Source organism: Eubalaena glacialis, chromosome 7, assembly GCF_028564815.1.
Source record: "Eubalaena glacialis isolate mEubGla1 chromosome 7, mEubGla1.1.hap2.+ XY, whole genome shotgun sequence".
Lineage (NCBI taxonomy): Eukaryota > Metazoa > Chordata > Mammalia > Artiodactyla > Balaenidae > Eubalaena > Eubalaena glacialis.
In genome coordinates this window covers 80,677,765-80,684,472 of record NC_083722.1, presented here as the reverse complement: position 1 = coordinate 80,684,472, position 6,708 = coordinate 80,677,765, and the positions used below count along the sequence as shown (strand labels likewise).

Below are 6,708 nucleotides of genomic sequence, written 5' to 3'. Positions count from 1 at the left end.
ATCCCGCCTCTTCCTGTGAGGTGGAATGAGGGGGTGGGGGTTAGAGCTCACCCCATGGAGAGAGTTGAGGAGGTCCACTCAGAGCCTGGTCCACTCACTTACTGGAGGGTACACCTACCGAGAGCCTTAGCCCTTGAGCTGATGCTCTCTCCTCTTACCTGGGGGCTGGCTTCACTTTCACCTTTCCAAGCTTCAGTTCCTGAGAAGTGGGCCCATACAACCCCTACACCTCACAAGGCTGCTGTGAACGTTAAAGTAGATCAAGCACCTAAAATGCACGCCTGGCACGTGAAAGCAATTGATGAATTTTTTTTTTTTAATAGATTTATTTATTTATTTATTTATTTTTGGCTGTGTTGGGTCTTCGTTTCTGTGCGAGGGCTTTCTCTAGTTGCGGCGAGCGGTGGCCACTCTCCATCGCGGTGCGCGGGCCTCTCACTGTCGCGGCCTCTCTTGTTGCGGAGCACAGGCTCCAGACGCGCAGGCTCAGTAGTTGTGGCTCACGGGCCTCGTTGCTCCGCGGCATGTGGGATCTTCCCAGACCAGGGCTCGAACCCGTGTCCCCTGCATTGGCAGGCAGATTCTCAACCACTGCACCACCAAGGAAGCCCCTGATGAATTTTTTACTTTTATCATCACGGTTTATACTTTCATAAAAGCCCATAACTAGTGTGCAGGGCATTTTTCATTCCTGATTTTATGGGGTTCTGGGGACTGTAGGAGTTATCTGTTGAATGAAAGAATGAATGAATACAGAAAATACTTTTAGTATTTAGATTGCCATGTTTATTTCAGCACGGAAGACCCAGGCCACAGCTGGCTGCTGCCTTTTCAAGCTCAGCGTCTGCCCACAAGCTGGCGTTTCCTGAGAACCTGCTGGGCGCTCGGGGATTCGTCCTCAATCTCACCCCCACAGTCGAGGAAAGTGAGGCTTAGGCAGGACCCGACACGCCCAAGGTCAGCCTGGTAGGCGGGGCTGGGGCTCCTAGCGCAGGCTCCGGCTTGCCCGCCAGGGCAGCCCCTGCTACCCCCGGCTCGGGGGTCGCCACGGTCCCCTCTCGCTCGGATACCGGTCCCGCGAGCCACCCCCGGGGAAGCGGGAGCGGGAGGTTGGGCTGTGCACCCTTTCCCCGACCCGGTAAATTCTCTCCGAACTAGGTGTTGGGGGCTGTCCCGGGGGCCAGATCTCCCCTCCTCCCTTCCTAGCCTTCCGCGGGACGCCGGCAGGACACGGGGAGGGGAGTGCTGAGCAGCGGCCTAGCCTGACTGCGTCCGGGTACCCCGCCACCGGGCTGGGGCGCCCGCTGGGGTCCCCGGCCCGCCTCCCGCCCACGTGGCCGGTTCGGCCTCTCCGCCCCCGGCCTTGCCCCGCCCCGGGGAACCGCCCCCGTAGCCGCCGCTGCCACCATCGTAGCTGCGGTGCGCTCTGCAGCCCCGCCGGTCGAGCCCGTGCTGGGCGCCGAGGTGAGTGTGGGCGGCTGGCTTGGAGCCCCGCTGCTCTGCTAGACCTTTCCCGTCTGGACACCTCTAGACACCCTGGAGCGGGACACTTTCCCCGGCTGGCTCCTCTCCACCTTCACCCACCATGCCGGAGCGGGACCCCACCCCCACCTCCAAGTCGTCTCCGCCCCATCCCTGTGCCCGCAGCGGGCGATGTGCGCTCTCTGGCTCCAGGCACCCTGAGCGCTCAGGGGAGCACTGGGCGCCTGGGCGCGGCTTAGGTAGGCGGTGCCACCACCAGCCGGGACCGGCTGCCGCTCGCGCCGGAGACCCTGACTTAGGTCCTCTGGTAACTCTTGGGCGAAAGTTCCCGAGGTGCCACCTGTCCTGGGGCGCAGCCCCTTTTCCTCGGGGTGGCTTCCCTTCGGGCGCTGCTGGTCGGGGCTCGGAGGGCTGCGGTCATTTCGCGGCTGAGAACCCGGCTTTGGGCGCGCGGGGCGGTGGCCGCGGTTTCTGGCCCACCCGAGCCGTAGTGCTCGCGGCTGCGTCTTTAAAACTGCGCGGCCAGAGGATCCCGAGAGAGAGGCGGGGGAGGCGGACACCAAGGGGTTAAGGTGAACTTCGGTCCGTCGTAGTCAGAGACGGGTGAGTGTTTTCTGAATGTGGTAGTTTCTACCAAGTCGGGTTCCTTGGGGCTTTGCCACGGGGAAGAGCCGCGCTTGCACTATCAGCGGCCTCATCATGGGCTTGAACGTTTCTGAAACAGAGCGGCTTGTTCCTAGAGGGCTCTTGCTCCATTTAATACCTGAAGCAGGCTTGCCTCCAGCACTGGGGGAGGATGCGAGAACTGCCAGACAGTAGTTGTTAGCTGTCGTGGATGAACGAGCAGACGCACTACCCAGGTGTTACCACTTTCTACCCTGGGGCGTGGAAGAGGAGTTTTGCTGTGTCTGCGTCTTAGCTGTGTAGTCTTGGGCAAGTTACTTCACCTGTCCGTGTCTCAATTTCCCCACCTGTAAAGTGGAGATGATAATAGTACAAACCTTAAAGGGTTGTGTAAGATTAAAGTTTTAATGTAGTGCCTGGTACAAGGTAAGTTCTATCTTAGTTAGCTGTTCTTCTTGTTATTATTTTGGTTGACGTCTAATGGGGCTCCCCAGTGAGGTAGGTGGGCAGGCTTTTGGCACTTCCCCTTCCCCTGCTAATGACCTGAATTATTTACACAGTAGCCGCGGTGTCCCCTTCAGCCTAGAAACACTTGGACTTTGTAGTAACACTTCTTATGGTTAACCGGCCTTGTGCAAAATGTATCTCAGAATGTGAGATTAGAGATGACCTTTGTCAAGGACACTCCTAGAAAATGGGGTCTTGGACCTTCTGTGGAGGCTCTGGGGTGTTATTGGATGTTTCCCTCGCTGGGGTGGAGTGGATAAGGTTTCACCAGAATTCCTTCAGGCCTTGGTCCCCCTGACAGGCTGACATCCTCTAATCTCTGAGAATGTGGGAGTTTATTTAGGGGTACGAGGGCCTGATCTTGTCTCCTCCCTTCCATTTACTCATCTCTAACAGATTGTCCCTTCCATCAGTGGAGTGTCTCTGGGCCACACCAGTTTAGTTTTTTCTTCTGGCAGTGGTAACCACAGACAGGCATTCTGAACCTGCGGCTCTTCTGAAATACACGTGAGATGCTTGGAGCACAGGTGTACATTTTTCCAGAGGGTTCTCTTTTCATCATATTCTGCAAAAGGCCCTCACCCCACAAATGTGGGCCCTGAACCGCTGGTGGGAAGATGCAAGTTCTTGCTCCCTATACAGGGCAGGCCCAAGTTTATGGAGTCGAGATGTCAACATTACCTCTGCCCCTGTAGGTGGAGGTGCACACATGTTGCTTTGTGCCCTTGCTCAGAGCACACCTTCCAGTGGAAAATTCAGGTCTGCCTTGACTTGAGAAAATCTGATAAAGAAGTCATTTGGGGAAAGAAGGCAGGTGGTGGGGGTAGGGACTGTTGGCCTATGGTGGGACCTTTAGGATGGGATGCAGTTCATGAGAATTTGAACTCAGTGTGTCAGGAGACTTCTCAGGACCTTTGCACGTGCTCTTCTTCTGCTCTGCACACTGTTCCACCACTTCTTCTCATGTCTGGCACTTTCTTGCCCTATAGCTCAGATGTCTCCTCTGTAGAAAAGGTTCCCCTGACCACTCAGTCCAAAGCAGCCCCGCAGTTTCTGTCACATTCCCCCATTGTATTTTACTCATGGTGCTTACCTGAAATGGTCTTACTCATGTATCTGTTTATGGATTTATTGTCTTCACCCAGTAGAATGTAGAATCCAAGAGGGTAGATGTGTTGCCCTGGTCACTGCTCACCTCTGGCTCCTAGCAACAGTAGGTGCTCAATAGATGTCCCTGAGTGACAGAACGAATGAATATCCGCTAAGAGATGCAAGGTGAGTCTGGAGAGGTTTAAGAGTAGTGAAATGCAAAGGAACTGGCCATTAGTCAGGAACGCCAGGCTACAGTGACCTTTGAGGTCACATAATTTAACGGGCAGTTTAAACCACCTCCACGACACCTCTTCCTAGTTATTGCTTAACCTGGGCTTGAATCCTCCAGTGACAGGGAACTCGTTGCCTCCAGAGAGAGCCCATTCTTGTGGAGGAAAGATGTGCTGTGCAGAGAACCAGGTATAGTCCCCGTACCCCCTCTTATGAGGATGAGATGTGGCCTCCAGGCTTCTGCGTGCTTCTGCTCCAGTTTTTCTGGCCTACGTTGCATCCTCATCCTTTCATCCATCACCATCCATCCCAGAAAGCTGCCTTTACTTCTCTGCCATCACCAAGGTTCCTGAGCCCCTGACCAGAACTCAGTGTGCTACTGAGTCATATGTCATCTGAGGGGGCCTGAGGCAAAGAGGCATCAAAGAAAACTGCAGTAGTTTAGAAACTTTCGAGGCCAAGATCTGTTCAGGCTCCTGTAACTCATTGGGCAGCAGGGGTGGGTGGCAATGGGATGTGGAGCTCTGTTTCTTTCACTCTTTTGTTCTTTCCCTAGATTTTTTCAATTCATTCCTTAATCGGTTTATTAATTGTGGCCCTAGATATATTTTTAAAAAATTAATCCTTGGTGGACTTCCCCAGCAGTCCAAACTAGGATCCCACATGCCACAAGGTGCGGCCAAAAAAAAAAAAAAAAAATTTATTCATCCTTGGACACATTATCTTCATGGTTTGTATAAATATTGCCTGATTCGTATCACCTCACATATACAAGTTGAAACTTGAGTGAAAATGTTTTTATATATGATTCTAACTTATTGAGTCAGTTTCTCTGTGGGAGGTCACCAGTGTGGTGAGTGGAGCCGGGTCCACTGTGGAGAGGTTTGGTGGCAAGCTTTGCTTTTTTCATGTGCCTTAGCCACTTAGCTCAGCTCATTTACTTCACGTATTCAACAATCACTTATGGAGGGAGGGCTCTGGCCTGGCCACACAGCAGTCAAGGCAACCAACAGCGTTCCTCCCTTTAGGAGTTCACATCCCAGTGATGGAGGTGGACAATAGACAACTAGACCTATAATATAATGTCAGGGAGTGTGATCCGTGTGATGAAGGAGGTGAAGCTGGGTAAGGGGATCCAGAGTGGCTGGGATGGAGGCAGGGTTGGTTTAGGTTAGGGAAGGTCTCTCTGAGGAAGCAGCATTTGAGCAGAAACCCAGTTGAAACAGGGAGCAGCCATGTGGGTGTCTTGGGGAAGATCATTCTATGCAATATGGAACCCAAGGTTGTGGTCAAGCCCCTGGTGTGGCCAGTCAGCTCTTGAGCCCTGGACATGGTCTATCTCCCTGGCGAAGGGAGAGGGGAAGTGAGGCAGTGTGGGCAGAAGCTCCCCCACCTTCTCCCCAAATCCTAGTAGGTGACTGGAGTAAGAGCTCAGCATTGTGTGCTCTCCTGGTTGACCAGAATGCTCGTGCCTTCCTTTCTAGAGGGCGGGACCTGGAGTGATGATGTTCCTGAAACCGCCGCCTTGACAACTCAGCATGAGCCGAGGGGGCTTGATGCAAGATTCTCATTGGTTATAGCAGTGTGTGTGTGTGTGTGTGTGTGTGTGTGTGTGTGTGTGTGTTGGAATATACTGTGGAAAAGGAACTGACATAGCAGCCTTCCGTAAATGACAGTTGATCTGAATGGCTGTGCCTTGGGCTGCTGAGCTCAGCACCAATATCTTCATATTATCTCTGCAACTGTCCTGTGGCACGGACCCTCTTAGTGAACCCATTTTTCAGAACCCATTTTTCACACCCAATTGTGGTGTGGAGTGATGAATAACTTGCCAACTGTTTGTTTTCTTGGGCCTCTTGTCAGTTGTATTGGGAGAGATGAAGGTGAGGAGGATCTTCCCTGAAGATTTACTCCGTGATGTAAAGAAAGATGGGTGTTTTATTTATTTTTAATTTATTTATTTATTTATTTTTGGCTACGTTTGGTCTTCGTTGCTGCACGTGGGCCTTCTCTAGTTGCGGTGAGCGGGGGATACTCTTCGTTGCGGTGCGCAGGCTTCTCATTGTGGTGGCTTCTCTTGTTGCGGAGCACGGGCTCTAGGCTTGTGGGCTTCAGTAGTTGTGGCTCACAGGCTCAGTAGTTGTGGCTCGCGGGCTCTAGAGCGCAGGCTCAGTAGTTGCGGCACACCGGCTTAGTTGCTCTGCGGCATGTGGCATCTTCCCGGACCAGGGATTGAACCTGTGTCCCCTGCATTGGCAGGCGGATTCTTAGGTGCTGTGCCACCAGGGAAGTCCCAAGATGGGTGTTTTAAATATCTTAGTTAGGCCTCTCTTTTGTGCATATCCCTGTGGAATGTCAGCTCTGGGAGGCAAAGGCTGCTCCTGGCCAAATGCTCAGTCCCTGGCTCGGTGAGGGTTTGTTGCGATGTTAGGTAGATGCCCCAGGGTTTCTGGTGGCCATGGAACAAGGCTGGAGGAGGTCATTGCCTTCATTTCCCAGGTGTCTCCTGACTTTTCCAAGGTGGACCAAAAGTCAGGGCAGAACTAGACATGGGACCCAAGTCAAAACCAGAATGCTCCAGAAAGAGACGCTGGGGCCCGTGGCCAGAGTTGGAGGATAGAGGAGGCAGCTTGGTGTCTTGCCTGGCTCAGCCAGCTAAAGACCAAGCTAGTTATTTAACAGTTTAACTTGGTCCCTTGTCCCAACACCTCACCTCCACTTCCAGCCAGCATATGGTAAATTTATGGATCTGGATTTGCTGTTCCTGCCAAT

General features: G+C 53.1%; 1 protein-coding gene across 3 annotated transcripts in view; it reads left to right on the top strand.

Moving 5' to 3' along the window:
• The first annotated feature begins 1,383 nt into the window (after window positions 1-1,383).
• ARHGEF3 (Rho guanine nucleotide exchange factor 3) overlaps window positions 1,384-6,708 on the top strand; it is a 311,303-nt gene continuing 305,978 nt past the window's right edge. Inside the window, exon 1 of one of the 3 annotated variants that reach the window (XM_061197022.1) lies at window positions 1,384-1,464. The gene's annotated coding sequence lies outside the window, so the exon portion shown is untranslated. Of the gene's footprint in view, window positions 1,465-1,825; window positions 2,086-6,708 lie in introns of those variants that run through there. The other 2 variants (XM_061197016.1, XM_061197015.1) reach the window with 2 other exon arrangements.